This window comes from Lepeophtheirus salmonis, chromosome 5, assembly GCF_016086655.4.
Source record: "Lepeophtheirus salmonis chromosome 5, UVic_Lsal_1.4, whole genome shotgun sequence".
In the NCBI taxonomy this organism is placed as follows: Eukaryota; Metazoa; Arthropoda; class Copepoda; order Siphonostomatoida; family Caligidae; genus Lepeophtheirus; species Lepeophtheirus salmonis.
Genome location: NC_052135.2, coordinates 55,464,206 through 55,484,068, shown reverse-complemented (window position 1 = coordinate 55,484,068; position 19,863 = coordinate 55,464,206). Strand labels below are relative to the sequence as shown.

Sequence of the window (19,863 nt, the reverse complement as noted above, 5' to 3'; positions counted from 1 at the left end):
CACTGCAGGTAGAACATTCATTGTTATATACACATTCTTACTTAAATGTATCATAAAAGAATAATTATATTCTAAGAACCTTCCGAAAAGAGGTGCAAAACTGATATCATCGTAATTATTAAGTTGCTAATTTTAATGGATTATTATAAGTTAACGCAAATGTAATGAGACAGAAGTTTCAGTCACTTGTATTAATCTGTTTGTATCCAAAGTATGCTCGGTCAACATGGATCCGTGGTCTGATCTATTTTAAGAAAACTATTAATATTTTTTGAATTATAATTTCTTTATTAGTTAGATGTACTTCTAATAGCAAGAAGTTCTCTGTGTATTTAGAAAGCTGAAATAAATTGAACTGTTTTTATAGAAGAACGCAAAGAATAAAATATATGCTGTTTAATTCTTTTTGATATTGCATTTGAGTTCTCACATAATAGTTTAATAGATCAAAATATATTTATGCATTATCTTTTAACTGAATCACATAATACATGAGTCTTTTAATCTCATCCTCTAATATTTGTGGTGGCATTTACTGGCTACTAATCAAAGAATCCGTTATGAGCAAAAATATATATATCTTCAAAAAATGTATCCATATGTATTATATGGTATGTCAAGTAACAATTATATAGAAATATATGTAGTTTTGTGGAACTTTTAAGCTGGGAGTTATGTAAGCCAAAAACGTTTTGAGATCTAATCCAGAAAAGGAGATTGCATTTCCATTAAATTTCTGATTACAATTTAATCTCATTTTTACTACTCAAAAAACTCCCATAGGGTTACCTTGCTTACACAGAAAAGAATGCAATTTAAATTGTTTTTGGCTATTTATTGTCTGCTTCTTTGCTCTTAATCAGTATTTTGATTATTAATTAGTTGGTTCGTAACATGGCTTTTAATATGAGAATATTTTACGACAATTGTTGGAAAACAAATCCTAATTAGGAAGAATTATTGACTTCCATTAATTGGCTTCGTACTCTTTCCACCAAAATTGTTTTAAGGAAAGGTTCTATATTATAAACAAAAGTAAGGATGTCATGAAAAACATGAAGCTTTACGTACTAAACTCAGACCTGAACAACTTTTATTGCATGTATAAGTCTGTATCTAGTGTCTCCCCTTTTTGAAATAGCTATTCATTTTATCATATTAGTGTTTTTCCTTAGATTGGGTGACATCGAACACAGATCTAATCATTAAATATATATAATGGGATATATTATAGCTAAACCAAGAATAAATATAATTTTATTAATCTTATTTTTGCAAATTGTATAGCTCGAAACAGAAGGCTATCCTTTCTGTGATTTCTTAAATTTAGTTTCCTTATATAATATTTTAATCAAACCATTATAGATTGCATGAAAATGCTTCAAAATAAAGTAAATAAAAATTCTTGAATGATTATAATTACTAAATCCTTGTTGGACTCCGGTAGAATTGAAAACTTCTTTTTGTTTATTTTCTTTCCTCTGCGTCACGGCTGAGTTGTAGCTAATCTAATGAAACGTCAGTACCGCTTATCTATGTCAAAATCTTTTCCAATTGTGAGGAGTTACCAAGTTGATTTTTTGGTTTCTTTTTTAATACCTTAAATAGCGAGATTTTCATCACTACCTATAAACTATTCCCTTTTCCATTGTCTGAAAGAAGTTTCCCCTCAACGTGATGATGGCAGCATTCGTAAATAAAAGCTTATTACATCGTATCTAGCATCTAGTGACAGTTACTCATCAAAGGTTTTAGACGCGCCATTTTTAACGTGAAATGTTTTGAGTTCGTTCATGTGTGTGTTTATGTTAAAAGAATATCTCTCGGGTTTTTGGGTTTTTTTATGGTTTTTATTTCTACTAACTCTGCCACAATTCTCCAGTAAAGTTACAGATGGGACAGGTTACACAGATGAAAACAATACTGAAAAGAAGTGTCTCTAAGTTACAGAATAATGTGTTCTAAGTTTGTCAAGAAATTATTTAGCCTTCAGAAGATATAAAACAGAAGAAAGAAATTAATGTCAACAAAGGATCACCCATTGAACTCCAATCAACTAGATTATGGATCTCACCATTCATTATAATTTGTTATCTAAACGTACTTTCTAATAGCAACATTTCAGTTATTTCATAAATTGAAATTTTTTAAATACTTTACTTAAGTTAAGTATTTAATATTTAAGAATAAAATCATGTTCTCTTTAAACTTTAAATGTATTCTTTGAATATTAAGTCTTTTAGTCAATTCTTAAACAAACATAGTAAAACAGAAATATTTGCAACTATTTTAAAAGAAACAAGCAGTTTGATGTCATTTTATCATAAATAAAATAAAAAACACCACCTTTAAGTGGGCACAATAAGTTGATAAAGAAATATAAAAAAACCTAATAACAAGGAAGGATCTGGAAATAACATATCAACAAATAGGAATGAAAAATTTGTCATCATGAGAGATCATCTTTATTTTTGCTTGTAAAATTGTCAGTTCAGGAAATTTGCGACGATAATTAAACTGTTTTTTTAGTCATTTTGCCTAAAACACTGTAGTGGCATCGTAAACCAGAACACAAGCCTACCAAAAGGAAAGTTCGTACAACAAAACTAAAAAGTTAAGGAAAATAATGTCATACAAAAAATAAGCCTGATTACTGGTTGTTTACTTTCAAATATTGCAAACGTCATTTAATAAAACGGTATTGACAAGGTAAAAATAATATATTTACATTAGTGCTAGGATTTTGTGCCAAATGCCATTGTTTTATAGCAAATCTCTTTAAAATTGAATATTTACGTTTGATGCAAAAAACATATATTCAGAAAATAGATAAAATACGATGCAGTGTCTATTAATCATAGCTATTTTTGTGTCAAATTTATATACAGACGCAATTTTTAATGACACATTTGTACCTAAACTTTAATTTAATCAACGAATCCAATATTCATTGGAAAGTCATTTTATTTCCTACTGAAAAATTGAAACTGTAGCTGATTTTCGCAAGCGATATCTTCAATTTTTATAACTTTTTTCATTTAAATAAGATTGAGAGCAGTTTCATAATCAGGTCGATTGTTTTTGAGACACTAACTGATTGAATTTATGAATCTCTAATCCCTATCTAGTTTTCTTGGGCTCAAATTTTTTGTGCTTTTGGTTAGAGAAAAAAAATCTGCACCGTCTTAACCTGATACCTTTAAAGGTAAGAGGCACTATTAGGCATTCAACCTCTTGGGGTCAGAAATAGCATATATACATTTTATAAAATTCTGGGAACATTGAAGTAAGCTCCCCATCTTCTTTAATTTACACTCTATACCCTGTCATCAACTTTCTGGTCTAAGGATCTGTATATATTGTTTTTAAATCAAAATGTACCAATGTGTACACATTCTGAAGTTTAAGGCGCATGTTGATAACTTTCCGAATATTTTATTTAAATCAATATTTTTGCACACTTCAATCTGGTTTTTTTGGACATCAATAATGTAAAATAGAAACTACTCTGTATGACTTTACACATATTATACATCGATATTCTCTTTTTTTCAGGCTATAACTGAAATTCTTGTTTTTTGTTTTTTGACAATAATCCATTAGTATCAGAACTATACGGTTACACATCAAAAGTTAATCAAATAATGTAGTTGATTTATTAATGTACTAAATAAAGATATAGTCCTTCATATCCATCAACCGAATTCAAATCGGTCTTCTCTATTAACTGATCAGTGATTGAAGATGCTGATCATACCTTAAAAAAGACTTCAACATAGTAAAGAATTTCAATTCAAAATTGGTAACCTGCAAATTATATTGGCATATTTATATGTATAAACCAAAAAAATGCGAATCATTATCAAGACCACCGTCTACGCCGTCAAACAAGTCCGAAACGTTGAGATGATGAAGGGTTCAAATCAAAAAATAACCATTGATTATATCCGACTGCTTGGGGTGTGGGAATATGTTCTTCCCACTGAAATAATAGCAGTGCCTCACTCAGCCACTTCAGCAACCTGTCAGATGCATGACAAGCGGGTGAGTCTTGTTGCATCATATTTTGCACACCTGATTCATCTCACATTTACACCTCCGATTCAAAATCTTCATAATGTTTCTGGACAAAAACATTGTCACCGAGCAGAGTCCATTCCTACTCTGTAAATGCGTATCCTCTTATTTCTCTGGAGCTTTATTATGCCCTAAATAACACTCATTTTTGATGGAATATCTTCTGCCGGCAAAAAGTGATGCATCAGAAGACATAACAAATTGCCGGCGCACGTAATCGCAGACGGAACGCCCTGTAGATGTTGTAACCCGAGTTTGTAAACATTTTAATTTGTTGGAAATAGAATTTTGCAATTTGTTTGTATATTGCATATTAATTCGTTATAGATTGTAGATTTTTGTGAGCTATATCTGAGTTGCCTCAAGCAATATTTTGTGAGATTAGGGTATATACTCAAGAAGGTAGAAAACAATCTGGGAGAATGTGTTATATAAATCGAAATAAATTATGTAATATTTTTATTTTTTGTATGATGAGGAGAAAAGCTAGGTTGCAAATACAAGTACAGTATACAAGACACGTAACCTATCTATTTTCTCCTTCTCTTTGACACAAGAAAAAGAGTAAATACATACTTTAGAGGAAGGATTGTTTGATATTCTCTCGTTGGGAGAGAGTGTTGAAAAGAGGCAACATCTACAAATTCTCCCTGAGTTTAAAAAATACATGTAACACTTCATACGTAAGTGAAGTTAAGAGTAGCAAGGTGCTCAATTTTACCTGGACCAGCATGTATTGAGGAATTAAAATAGGTCCACACATATCCTGAGTCAATACACATCATAGTACAATGCTGAATATATCACTCTTGGGTCCTCACTTGTGAGAGATTACATTACTCTGAGTGAAGATGGTAGTGGATACTTATTAATAAAACAAAACTGTTGTACATTACTAATGTTGTTTAAAGTAAAAGGTCTGATTGAGTTGAATTTAAGCAGGGTCTGTAGGAACTAAAGATTATTTGAGCTCGGACAAAATACGGGAGATTAACGTCCGTAGAAAAAATTTGGAGTAATTTCTCTCTTTCGTCCATCATTATTTATTATGAGATCCACCCTCTAGATAACCTCTAGTCGAGATAGCGACGGAAGATTAGAGCAGGCCCACATTGCCATTGTACTAGTTCTGTTTTTGGATATTTAATTTACATTCCCTGGATAGATGAAGTAGCCAAAGAAGAAATTACACCTTTCAACAGACAGTGCACCACTTGCAAGGCCAAAAGTGCAGGATGCTCTGAGCCTCAAGTGTCTTCACTTTTGGAGCCCGACATTTTGGACCTGCAAGCTGCAAACATCTTTTGGGAGAGGGTGGGCATGGAGCCTCGTACTAAGTATCTATTCGTCAGTGTAGGGCCTGAGAACAGATTAGACAGTTCGATCAAAGCACGCCAGCTTCGGAACCTCTCTGGCCAAGGTTATCAAGAGGACGAATCTTATTACGAATAATTTGCATTGTCATTAAGTGTAGCTTTCAAATAATAACAAAAATATGGTTACTTCCATCTAGTTCGTTCCATATAAGCCTGTTAAAGATTTTCCCCAGTTTATAGACGACCCTGTGGCATCGAGTGTGTGCCACCGAATGCGCTGTATATAGTGTTCCTTTTAATAAATCATATAAATATTTTTATAAATAAATAATAATGTAAAGTCATTATTAATAAAATTGGCACCTTACTTGAACGTGATCTACAAATTTCCATTCGTGCGCTTCCAATCGGTTGGGCGTCTCAGCTGACCCCCATCTACCCCATCAGCAAGCAAGCCCAAAATGTTGTAGAGGAAGAAGGAATCTGTCAAGGAGGCCGAACTACACCTGGAAGGAGTTAAATAAAACAGCCCAGACCAATCCCCTCAAGTCCATGTGAAGGCCCATGCAAGATATCAGGATTTCACACGGAGACTGTCTGTTGAACTTTCAAAAGTCAGTGGAAAGATTCTGAGGTGGAGAGGCTACTTCAGGGCCACTTTTAGCCACCTCCCTACAGCAGTCATGCCAATCCAACTGTAGGCATGTAGTATGCTAATCGTGCAAACATCGAGGCCTATGGCGCTAACCACCAGTCAGCACTGGGACGTTACGACAGAAGATTATATCCACAATGGGTGCCAGGCCTTCCACCACCACCGAATCCCATCATTGCTGAACTGCCACATTATTGATTAAGAGACCTCAGACATGAATTATATCTTTCTGAGTTTCAAATTCATGTTCAGATTGAAATGGACACTCCTGGGTATGTTTTGTTGGAAGGACATGTTTTTGGGATAGGTGGGCTCACAGATAGGTTTAATAATATCATGAAAGGTAAAGGTGGCATTCTATATGAATCGATTGATTTTTTTTTTTTTTGTTGTTTTTGAGGAGAGTGGCAGGGTATTTGTTATTTCTGGAGCAGTACATGATGCACAAAACAACACAGAATTTTTGATATAACAAAGTTGATGTTGTAAAAAATGACACCACCAGACACATAACAATACATGATACAATGGGTTGATGGTTCCTTCCAAATTGATGGATCTTTTATGTTATCGCAATAGAAAAATTTCATGTCTTAAAATATTAAATGTATTAACTTTTCGAGAAAAAAATATTTCCCATGATTTAAAAAAGTATTATTCGTCAAATTTAGTATCCTCTGACAAATTTTAACCTCTTAATTTTTTTAAAGCTATTATTCATTCAAATTTAGTATATTCTGAAAAGTTTTAAGTCTAAAATTTAACAAAAAAGTTTTTTGTATGTTATAAAATATTTTAAAGTCTAAATTAAAAAGAAAATTGGTCTTTATCAACAAAATATTTTTTAAATTTGGCATTTATAAAAACAATAAAACTTCTCAGTCAAAATTGTAAAAAAATGCTTAGAGCCCAGCCCCCAAAAAAATCCTTCGGGTGCACCTGATGATATTCTGGGTGGTACCTAGTTACCTTATGTTTGCCCTTATTTTTAGGTAATTTGTGAGGTCTTTAAGGAAATACACGCAAAGTTAAAACTGTTTTAGTCCTAAATGGCCTAGTTAAAAATTCAATATTGATTTGAGTTGATTTATTTTGAAGCAGAAATTTATCGAGGTTACGAAATGAAATATTTAAGACTTTGTGATAATGTATTATATTGTATACAAAAAGAAAATAAATAACTCCAAATATTAATAGGTGAACAAGTGAGTTTCATAAATTAGATCTTTCTATGAGAAAATGTTCATAAGCATTTAAATCATTCCAAATATTAATAAGGGAACAATGGAATTGTTATAAATTAGGATAATTACATGATAAATGTTCAAAAGAATGTAGGTTTGATTTATAATTTTGTTTCTTCAACTCCATTCAACTCTGAGATACTGAGGTTTTTTTAAAGTGTATAAATGTAGTTATGACCTATTAATATTTTTCTTATCGATTATTTCCTGAACCAAATTGAAAACAAATCCGTATTACAGCTGAATTAGACCTTGTAGAACCAAACACTCTTTTATAAATGAACTCCTTGTCATACAAAAGTAAAATAAATTCCTTTGGTTCAAAAAAAAATCAACAAATTAAGGTGTAATTTCTTGTCAAACAAAACCCTTAAAGTATGGTGCTTTCTGAATCTAAAACTAGCATTTTATTAGGATTATTGCATACAAAATATATGGATTATTTGAAATCAGCATAACATTTTACAATAAAAAACTTAACTTTTATGAAGATATTTATTTTTTTCTTAATAAAAAGATGTTAAAACCTATAAAATGGATAAAATTATTCAAAACATTCAAATCTAAAACATGACGTCATACCTCGTAATTAAAAATAATTAATAATATTACAATTAGACAATGTCAACATATAATAAATTACTTTATTGGAATTTGTACGAAGCCTGGTATTATATTATCAATGTCTGATTATGATATTGATACAAATTATCATTTATTACGGGTATGACGTCATTATCGTTACATTGAAACAGTAAATATTATTTAGAGAATTCTAGATATTTTCTTTTACACCCTCATAACAAATAAGATCACTCAAAATATACAATATCGAACCAAAATCCTTGGATATGCATATTTTTTAAATATGTATTTTTATGAATATAACAAGAAATATTTTCAATAATTTAAGTTATAATGTTCCTCATCAATATGAATGATGAATAAGTTAAATTTTTCTAAATAAGAGAGTCGTTTTTTATCATTTTTTAGTCTAAAAAGCCTATGTGGAATTCAAAACGAGAAACATTAAAACATTTTATTCTCATGAAAAGCCCTACAAAAAAATATTAAAAAATAAAGACGTCCATCACTTGGGATTTTATATTATTTTGAATTTGAATTTTGAAAAATGGATCACTAACGTCAATTTCAGGCGGTCAAGTCAGGATTGCATGCTAAAAAGGTGCTGTTGTGTGTTTAGTAGGATCGGCAGGGAATAATATACTCCTTTATGGTCAAACGCTCAATTCTGCCATCTACTATGAACAACTTGAACGTTTTAGGCTGGCAATCGAACAGAAGCGACCACCATTGATTAATAGGAGAGGAATCGTGTTTTATCAAGACAAGGCCAGTCTGCACACATATTTGATGACTCGCCATAAGCTCTGATAGCTCAGATGGGAAGCTCTTATGCATCTGCCTTACCGTCTGGACCTGGCACCAAGTGACTTCCAACTGTTCCTGTCTATGGAAAAGGAGCTTGGGGGTACAAATTTGGCCTCAATAGAGGCCTTTGAAAATTGTTTTCCGAGTTTTTTCCAATGGGGACAAAAGCTTTTTCGAGAAGTGCATGATGAAGTTGGATTTATTTTGCATTTTATTCCTCTAAACAAGAAAGTAACCATTAAACGTCCAACAAAAAGCGTCCTTTAAAGACGCCATTTGATTTGAAAATCTGTAAAATTTCAGCTCAAATGAAATTGTGCTGTTCTTTAATAAAAATTATCAATTTAAACCCTATAATAGGTTTTTTTTTTTTTTTAAGTATTATAGATAAAACATATATCTTGCAATAATATTTTACTATCTTTCTCTTACTTGTCTCAACGTATGAGTATTTTAATTCCAACCATGTTGCCAATTAATATATATTCTCTTTTGGTACCGTGTATTATACGCATTTATTTTGAAGTTTCTCTTCATTGTTATTATAAAATTTTACTTAAAATAAGACACCATTTTTATCAATTTTTAATTTTTTGAACTACAAAAACTATCAATTAAACTATTAAAAATATTATTTTAAATATTTTTTACTTTTGATTTGTTTTTATTTAAGCATATTTTTATATTCCAAATAAAATTTTATCATTTATTATAAATATTTAATACCTTCTCGATAACCTTTAAAAAATCAATTAAATCAAATTTTAATTTTGAACTACAAAAACTATCAATTAAACTATTAAAAATAAGACATTTTATTAATTATTTTTTAATTTCTAGTGTTGATTTGTTTTTATTTAAGCATATTTTTATATTCCATAAAATAGAAACTTTTATCATTTATTATAAATATTTAATACCTTTTTTCTCTCGATAACCTTTTCAAAAATAAACTATATCAATTTTTAATTTTGAACTACAAAAACTATCAATTAAACTATTAAAAATAAGACATTTTATTAATTATTTTTTAATTTCTAGTGTTGATTTGTTTTTATTTAAGCATATTTTTATATTTCATAAAATAGAAATTTTTATCATTTACTATGAATATTTAATGCCTTTTTTCTCTCAATACCCTTTTAAAAAATAAACAATGAATCAATAATTGCTAGTAATTATTTTTTTATTTCATTAATTGGGGAAATTACAGTAATTTTAATATTGCTCTGATATTGTTTATTTTTCCACAAATATGAGGTGAGGCGTTGGTTACTTGTTTTACTGCACGTTCACGTCTTTGTGAGCGGCATTGTATTTTGAGAATTCGAAGCAGTGAAGAGACAAAACTCATCAGTTGACTTTGAGGAAGGACTACTGAGATAAAAGGTCCCTTGGTGTTGTTCCAATCCTGTACGTTACTACAAATAATTTTCCAAAATTTCCCTAATTATAATAAATAAACGCGTATGAACCATAAGATTCCCGATTAGTTGCACTCTGAGCCTCTTCTACTATCTTTATTTTCAAGCTCTCAGCAAGAAGATAGACAATTCGGGGTATCAAAAATAAGTGACAAAAGAGATGGAAGTGATTTAAAATATCAGTGTACGGCCATACTGTTTCATTCCTCAAACTCAACTAATAAGATTTACCAAGAGAAAAAAATAGATTCATTACGAATGAAAAATATCAAACTTATAGAATATAAAAATAAAAATACCCTTAAATAAAAACAGATCAACCTTAAAAATTAAGGAATAATAAATAAGAGGTGGTATTTTTAAGAGTTTAATTTACAGTTTTTGTAGTACAATTTGGCATAAATGAAGAAAGAAAGTATTTTTATTAATAATATATTTTAATATATAAAAATGAACAGAAACATCAAAAAACATGCGCGTAATAGGCGGTACCGAAATATAAGATAAACTATTGACAGCATGTTTGGAAGTAAAATATTCATACCATGAGACATGTTAGAGAAAGATTAAAAATAGATTGTTGCAAAATAGATGTTTCATCTATAATACTTAATAAAATAAAATCCTGTAACTGGATTCAAATCGATAATTTTAAAGAAACAACATCAAAATTTCCTTCTTCTTTTTTTTTTTTTTGACACTTTACAGATTTTCAAATCAAAACGCGTCCATGAATGACCATTTTTTTGGACGTTTGATAGTTATTTTCTTGTTTATAGGAATAAAATTCAAAATAAATAATACTCGGCGAAACCGAATTCCCAACTTGTGTCATTAGGGAACACACCCTTCTGCCATCACCATCATAGATTTTTATAATTTTTGATCAACATGTCTATACCAACTAAGAAACTGTTGTATATTTACATATGATAATATGAAGCTTCTTTCCTTTTTATATTATTATGTTATATAATCTGTGTTTATATGTAAAGTACTTCATTAGTATAGTATAAATAGGCTGACTACCTTGTAACGTCAGAGTAGTCTGACATATCTATTGAGTATTATAACATATTTGTATGTACTATACTATAATACATTGTCTTATTCCATCACAATTCCCTTCCTCATTTCTCTCGGTGATTCTGGATTGCTTATTATATAGTTTGTGTCATAGGACCTCGTAAGACACAACAGCAACAACATGTGTGAATTTTTGGACTTGTGGTGGCGCAAGTACACGTTTGGGAGTCCTCAAAGTTTGGCCCCTTCGAAATACCTTCGAACTTGAGGTAAGCTATAAACCATTAAGAAACGACCAATTTTTTTTTTTTTTTTTATTGAAAAACTTACGAGTTTTAACTCATACTTCACAAAAAATGACATATGTGCAAAAACATTAAAAAAAAATTAAAAATGCGCCCAAGCCAAGTTTCATAATCGATTTCCCCAGTTTTGTAAGAATTTAAATTTACACATGTTCCACATTTTTATTTTAAAAAATATGTAATTATACTAGTATGAGCCTGCCTATTCCATGTATGCATGAGGGATGATAATACCATGCAACAGCATTTTGGCCCCCAGGCTGAAAACCCCATTTATTACTTTTATTAATCCGTCGAACTCGAATATGACTATTAAAACTTTGAATCAATGAAGGTTTGGCCTTGAAAGCCTTTTTTTAAATCTATTTTATAGAGTATAACTAAGATTCAGTGCCATATTTCGACATGAAAAAACGATATATATGAAAATCAAACTAAATAATAAATTAATAAAAACATTTCAGCATTTAAAAAAATGAACTATTTATTACGTTATCTTGATTACATTTGATAAAAAATGTTTATAACCACCAAAAAATCGAGTAAAAAGAAGAACCTTACTTAGATGCTAATATCTTTTTTATTTTTTCTTCAAATACTTTATATCATATCTGAACTTAAAGAATATATATTATATTTCAATTTTTTTTTTAAATTACTTTCAAAAAGTTTTTGATTTATTTTTGGTCAATTCAGTTTTTAACATTTATTAAGAAATATAATCAGCTGGTTAGATTGCGTGAATATAGATTAAAATAATATTCCAAAAAAAAAATAATTACATATGAGTCTATATAATTACATATTTTATATGTAAGTGGAAAAAAACAAGTTAATCGATGCTTCATATTCAAATTAATTGATTAGTATTTACCCACTGAAAATAATTATATATTATTGAAGCATGGCACGACTTACCTTTTTACTTTTGTATAGTGAACATATATCAATGTGTTGTCTTAGGAATTTAATTCTTAAAAGAGGTCATGGTGCTTTTTGACCTGTTAACGCAATTAAAGAGTGTTGTAAGGCTTTTCTAGCATTATTTCTGTACAAAGATGTTCTTTCAGTCGTCGTGGAGTCGATTTTTCACGGATCAAAAACTAGATATCCACTAGAGATAGGTCCTTTGTTTTTATTTTATTTTGTCCTTCCTCTTCACCTTGTAAAGAGTATTTCATCATAAGGACAATTTTGCGAAACTTTTTCTACTAAAGTCGCTCATCATCACGCACTTTTGTTTGCGTTGAGATCTGAGAAAAGTGCTTTCAATCAATATGGGAGACCGGTCCAACTGGGATCCCAAACTCTATCATGAAGAAACCCCTACAGTTATGAAATGGGAAACTGTAATGTATAACAAATGCGGTAAAAGAGTTAGAGATAATCAAGACTCTCCTAAACTAAACACTAATGAACCTAAAAAGAACCCCTAAATGGAAGGTGAAAAGCCCTCCAAAAATGGAAAAAAAACACACATTCTCAACTCAAACTAAAGTAATTAATGAGCACCATGAAACGTCTGAGGCGCAAAAAGAAGGACAGAGGCCAGTCCAAAAAGACTCCTCCGTCGAAGAGACCTCAAAACCCCCAAAACCCCGAAAAAAGTATGAAGGACAAACAAAAAAGAAAATTTTTATATGCATATATTGCAAAAGACTAAAATGAAGTCATAATCGTTCAAAGGAACAGCGACCATATTTCCCTCGTCGTAGAATGGAATAAGGTGATAAAAATTATTGACACGGACTATGTTCGCCGTTTATCTATTCCAGGAGGGGGCATTGTGTGCGTAGATATACTAACAAGATAGCAGTTATCTATGTCAACAATGATTTCTCGGGTAACTATGTTCGAAAAATAATTTCATCATGCACACTTCTCTTGAGGCAGAGCGAATAAGAGAATAAAGGAAAGAAAAAAGAGGCTCACAGGATTTTTCGGTGGAGTTACAGGTGACATCGAGGACGAAATACTTTATAAAATAATAAAAAAATCAATGCAGCACCTTTGGTATAGAGGAGAAAGTTGAGATAGTAAGATTCGAGCTAACCAAATTAGGCGAAGTACTTCAAATCTGTGTTGTTCCTTTGGCGTTTAAAAATCTGCTACTGCACAATTTCACTCTTCGAACTGCCTCAGCTGGTAGGGTGCAGTTCCAAAATCCTCGAAGTGCACCTTTTATGGAGCAAGAGGAAGAAGAAGCAGAAAAAGATATGGAGCAAGAGACAAAAAGTAATGAACAACAACAGCTAATTCGAAACAACGACAATTGTGCCCCTGAGGAGGATGATATCATCAATGATCAAAATTCTACTAATGAAAATACTGATGAGGTCGATAAGTATACTTGAGGAATCAGTAGAGACAAAGCGGACAACCAAGATCATAATAGAACCGCAATAACCAAATAACACGATCCAAAAGATACGTAAAAGAGAAACGAAAATAAAACACCAAATCTTGCATCTGGGACATCAAATCTGGCTGAAAAAGACACTAAACAGAAGAAAACTTCCAAAAATCAGAAAAAAAATAGACACTTTCTTTGAAACGGCGCGGTGAAGTTATATTTGGCCCACCGCAAAATCTTATAAAATCAACATGATCACCTGTTCCTACATCAATACACAACACTCCAGAGCAGCCAACTCTGACCTTAAATTGAGAAAATCTCATATAACCAGGATAACAGAATCTTATCTCATCAAAGGCACAACAAAAAGCCTAAACTTAAGCGGATATACATACAATTCACAGTAAATTAGGGTCAAACCCGAGAGCTTGTATAAGAACGGCCGGCCACTTAAATGAGTGTTTCTTCTTGAATTCACAGATAGAGGTTGAGGATATCATCTTCTATCTTTTTGTAGCATATCTTGATAACTCCTCTCAGTTGAAAGTGAGACATTGTTGAATCTTATTGTAATTGCCATCATAAACCACTTCTCCTAGCCATGGACTTCAACGCTCACTATCCGCTTTGGGGGTGTAAAAATAAGGAGAGAGAGTCTTGATAACATTATTGAAAAAATGGCCTTATCATTAAAACCCGACTTTTGCAACACAGCGAGTTAGCTCTATAATTGATATTACTATCTTGAATCAGCATACCTATCATATATTTGATATTAATGGTTGGTATATAGATCTTTGTCCATCAATGTCGGACCACCTATATATATTCTTCAATTTTGGTTAATACAAGCCAATAGCCGATGAATCAAGGAACCTGAGGGGAAAAAACTAGAAAACTTTCAGGCTTTGACCAGATTCTGCATCCCTACCTACAATCCGTCCCAGCGCCAGCAGTATTGACCATTGTCCCGAATCACTCTACAATATTATTAACAATGCACTAGATATTCCCTGTCCGATTGAAAGAACTTTAAAAGCTAAAGCAGTACCATGGGGGACTAAACTTCTTGCTAGATTGAGGCATAAACTTAGCAAATTGAGCTAAAGCGTAACCGATCCTCTCACAGAGAAGAGTATCTGATCGCCAAAAATGAATATCGTACTGCACTCAGAAAAGAGCCAAATGACTCCTGGAGGTATTTTTGTAATACAGAAGGCCCAAAAGACATTGCAAGACATTATTAGAATTCAAAAACTAATCTCTGAATCAATTGGCTTACTCCGAACAGAACAGGGATACGCTCAATCACCAATCGAATCTATTGAAATACTCCTGGAGATCCATTTCCCAGTATGCAAAATCAATTCAATAAACGTAAAACCATTACGATCCACCGCCTTTAATATTGACTTTGTGAACGACAACATTGTACGATAATCATTTAGGTCCTTCGGAGCATACAAGAGCTCAGGAAACGAAAGACTAAAGTGAATTATCCTGCATCAGATAGGGGGATAACATAATTCAATACATTTCGGAACTTTAATAAGCGATTCTCAGTACAGGCTACACACCCAACAGCTGAAGAGAAATAAAGGTTGTATTTTTGCCAAAACGGGGTAAATATGACTACAACTTGGCAAAATCATTGCCACCAATAATTTGGTCTAACTTATCTGTTAAAGGTCTTGAGAGAATCGTTCAATAGAGAAAATGAAGGACTCATTCCAATATTCTCCTCACAACATGCCTATACAAAGGGTTTATCAACAGAAACGGCTTTGTTACAGGTTACAGATATCATTGAGAAATGGATCTATCAAAACCAATGTGGACTCGTGGCCAGCTTTGATTGTACTGGTGCATTTGACTATATTCAATTCAACTCAGCGAAATGTGCAATTGAAAAAATGGGGATACCAGATAGTATCAGATCTTGGTACAAAGAAATCCATAGAAGGTGAACAGTGACAGCTGAACTCAAAGGAGAAAAAGTTAGCATAAACCCAACACGGGGTAGTCCCCAAGAAGATGTACTTTCATCTATGATATGGAACATAATCATGGACACCCTACTTGAAAAATTTAATAATAACGCAGACAAGGTTGTTGACTATGCTGATGATATCCTTCTACTAATGAGTGGAAAGCATCCGCATACCCTCGTTAGAAAAATGTAAGAAGTGGTCAATACTGTTCTAAAATGGGGAAGAATGAATTGTTTGACCATTAACCCAGACAAAACTAAATCAGTTGTTTTCTCACAGGCATATAAACTGCGATCTAAATACTTCCCACGACTATAAATTGGTTGGAAACTCATAAATTTTTCATCACAAATGAAATACCTTGGTGTTATATATGATCAAGGACTTACTTGGACGGAACGTCTTAAAGAAAAAGCTTTTAAATGCGATCGTCAGTGGAACATGGGCAAAGCAGATCTAGATCAATACATCTTTATAGTGAATTTGCAAGCTGAAAATCTTTAACCATCATAGGTTGACATTCAATTGCAAACCACATTGGAGTGTAGTAGTTTTAAGATGGATACAACCAATTTTTAGAGGCTTTAGCAAGGCTTTTTATTCGATATACAATATCACAAAATGTGTGCAAGGTTCCTGGTGATCTAAGAGGTAAGTAGAAACCAGGAAAAAAAATTCCAGACTTAATTGACAAAACAATAAAGGTAAAGGTAGCGTTGATCATTACTTAAATCTGCCAAAATATCTTCATTATTTTTTTTTAAACTTTTCCTACAACAGGCCTGAAATTGACGACTAACATTTTTTGTAAATCTCCAGTTATTCCTTTTCCAGTTGAGCCCCTATAAATACTTGGTCATTGCTGACCCCCATCAACTTGTTTGAATGCCTATGCGGATATATTCTAGAGATGAGTTAATGAAACGACAACTTAAGTCTCTGAAATTGGCCTTAAATTTATTGAGTAAAAACAAAAGGAATGGTATGCCTACAAAGTTATTCCCAAACATTGAAATCAATGAGAGAACAATATAATGGGTAGAGAAATACAAATATCTTGGAGCTATTATATACTTCAGATAAAAGATGGGTGGCCATGTTGAAACAAAAAGTTTTATTTGTCAGGAATTTGATTGGATATTAGTGGGGCTTACGGTGGATTCGGATACCTGCTTGGAGCCTATTATTTATTATGGAGCAGGGATATGGGCACCTTGGAGTTAATGATGTAAACCTTTTTATCCAAAGGGTTAGAGTTAATAAGCTGTATGTCTTTTGATGTGTCGAGCAACGAGGTCTACTCCTACAAAAGCCATGGAAGTTATGTTCCCGCTTCATTTAATCATAAAAAAGAATCCAAAAAGCTAACAATGATGGTTGATGTTCCAATATCGTGGATGATCCACTCCAGATCTAAAGGAGTGGCAGAAATACTCCAAAAAGAACTAAGAGTACGCCTCAGCAAATTTAGTGTCTCATACATTTCATAAAGCTTATTCTCTTCCTCTGTTTGTATTGATAAAAAATGTGACACTCTTAGAACCATTTACCTGAATGTTTTCACAGATGGATAGAAGATTGCTTTGTTACGGATGGTGCATTTCCACAGGAGACGAATGTTGATTCGACAGATACACCTGTTTAATAGCGTTTTTCAGGCTGAGTTGGAAAGTATTTATCAAGCAACACATGTCCTAAATTATATGGACAAAAGTCCCCTTTCATATTTCCATCGGCAGTATTGAATGCTTGGAAAGGAAAAGAGGGTCCTTCACAGAACAACAACTATGTATTTTGGAAGAAATTGGAATTTCAAAACGACCCATAAGTATAAAATGGGTATGAGGTTGTGACGGCAACACTGGGAACCAATTTGCAGATGCCCTTGCTAAAATGGGGTGCCAAATGACTTATCAATCACATATAGAAGTTCCACAGACAACTTTGGAGGTAGACGCTAAAAAATTATTACCCCTAAATGGAACAGGAATGGCAGATTGATCCATGTTGCTGTCAAATAAAACAGTTTTTTACAAGTCATAATCATGGATGGAAATTGCAATCACATACTAGAACATGACTCAAAATTTTTGTAAGCTTTGTTTCTGGTCACATTCCAATGAAAATGGATCTAAATAAAAAGGGATGGGTCAATGTCAATTCATTCATGTGAAGTTGACACACCAGCCATTGAAGGGTCTTTGGAGAGAAAGTTGAAGCCTCATTACAATGCCGACCAAATTCCCTACATTTGTGTTGCAACCATCACATATGATAGCAACTATGGATTCTAAGCTTTTATGATCTTCTAAAACCAATAGTATTTCTCTAGCTTCTCTTTTCTTTCTAGTAGTAACATAATCAATAGGCCTTAACATCCCCACCCTATTTTTTTTTATCAGTATATGCCTGCCACTATTGAAGAGGGATCTTTCTTTGACATTTGCATTTATCTCTTGGAATTTTATTATCATAGCATTGCCATGAAGCGATATCAAACATTTCCTCACATTCATTAACAAACTTTTTGATCAAAGGATTATCCGTTTTCAACCCATCAAAGAAATCTTGTCAATTTTTCATCTATTTTTTTTACTTTCACCAGCCACAAAGTATTTGTTCATTGCAGGAATGTTGAATTGCTCCATATTGACAAAACTAGATCAGCAGTTGGTAAATGGGCCTCTCTTTAAACCATTTACCAGGACGAGTTTGATTTAAGTCTTGCTTTATAATTAAAGGGATTTATAGACATCCTTTATAGAAGGGGAAATTGCTGGATTTAGATCACTGGGATGACCAAAAGGAAAGGTAGAATTAAAGATCTTGTAGCCATTGTTGTTTCAGTTGGAATACTGCTTTGGAAAAATCACTTGCATCGCATTTATAATTAAGTACTATATTATTATTTTTTATTTGTGTGTGTGTACTTTGGTACAACCACATTTTTACTTATTATTTTATGTAAACATTAGTTTTAATTTTTTAACATATTAAATACAATATTCTTCAATATTACAGTAAAATCCTTAGGCAATGGTGTTCTTGTGCATCTAAACTTACGTAATTAATTACTACTTGATATGGGCCGGTATAAAAATAAGAAAAATCTTTATGCACAAGATGCAACTTAAAATTGAAAAAAAAAACACTCAATCAATTGGTCCATTATATTAAATATATGCGTACACTCGAATAAAAAATGTTGGGATGTCTCCAGTGATTGTTTACAAAAGAAACATGCTCTCTCTTCCGATATTTGCCATATAAACTACTCAAGAGTAGTAAGTTGGTAACTACTCTGCACTTCATCCAAAATAATGAATAATCTGTCATCCTAGTAAGGCCTCTTATTATCTCCCGACCGAGGCATTAAAGCCAACTCTATCTTTATTTCTCTTTATTTGATGTAAAAATTGATTTTGTCTTGATTTGTCCACTAAAAGCATTCTCAGCCTATTGTTTTCTATCCTTTTCATAAAATTTAAAAAAACTGTTCATAGGGCCAATTAAGTACTCTTGAACAATGGTTCGATTTGAAGTTGTTGTATAGAAGAAACATACTAATAAGTCTATTTTTCAAAATACAAAGAGGTAATAATAAAAAATGTTAAATTTTGAATTCTTGGTTCCAAATGTAAAGCAAATTTAATTTACAAACATTTAACATTTATGATATCCACATTATTATATGCTAACTTATATAGAATAAAAAAATAAGATATTCGCACAATTTACTCCTTTTCATAAGTAATTTTTATCTTTTTCGTCTATTTTCTCAATAAATCCGGGCTGTGCAACGTTTATCTCGCTGTAGAAGTAAGGGATTTAATACATATGGTGCAATATCCTTTATTAAGCATATAGAGCTTTTTTTTTTTAAATAAGAAAAAAAAGTTTCTTTCATAATTTTTTTTTTTTTCATACAGAAACCTTTCCGGACAAAAGGGTGGTAAATTTTTTCTCTGGGATATTTCCTAGTAAAACGGATTTCTATTTACTATTCGCAACTTTTGAGGGGTCAGAATGCGTGATAACTCAATTTTGGGCTCCTGTGATACCCCTAATATATATAGC

General features: G+C 31.9%; 1 protein-coding gene across 1 annotated transcript in view; it reads left to right on the top strand.

Moving 5' to 3' along the window:
• The first annotated feature begins 4,572 nt into the window (after nt 1-4,572).
• The window catches only part of LOC139905498 (neuropeptides capa receptor-like), a 67,783-nt gene continuing 52,492 nt past the window's right edge, over nt 4,573-19,863 (top strand). The window contains exon 1 of the mRNA XM_071888809.1: nt 4,573-4,931. The gene's annotated coding sequence lies outside the window, so the exon portion shown is untranslated. The remainder of the gene's footprint in view (nt 4,932-19,863) is intronic.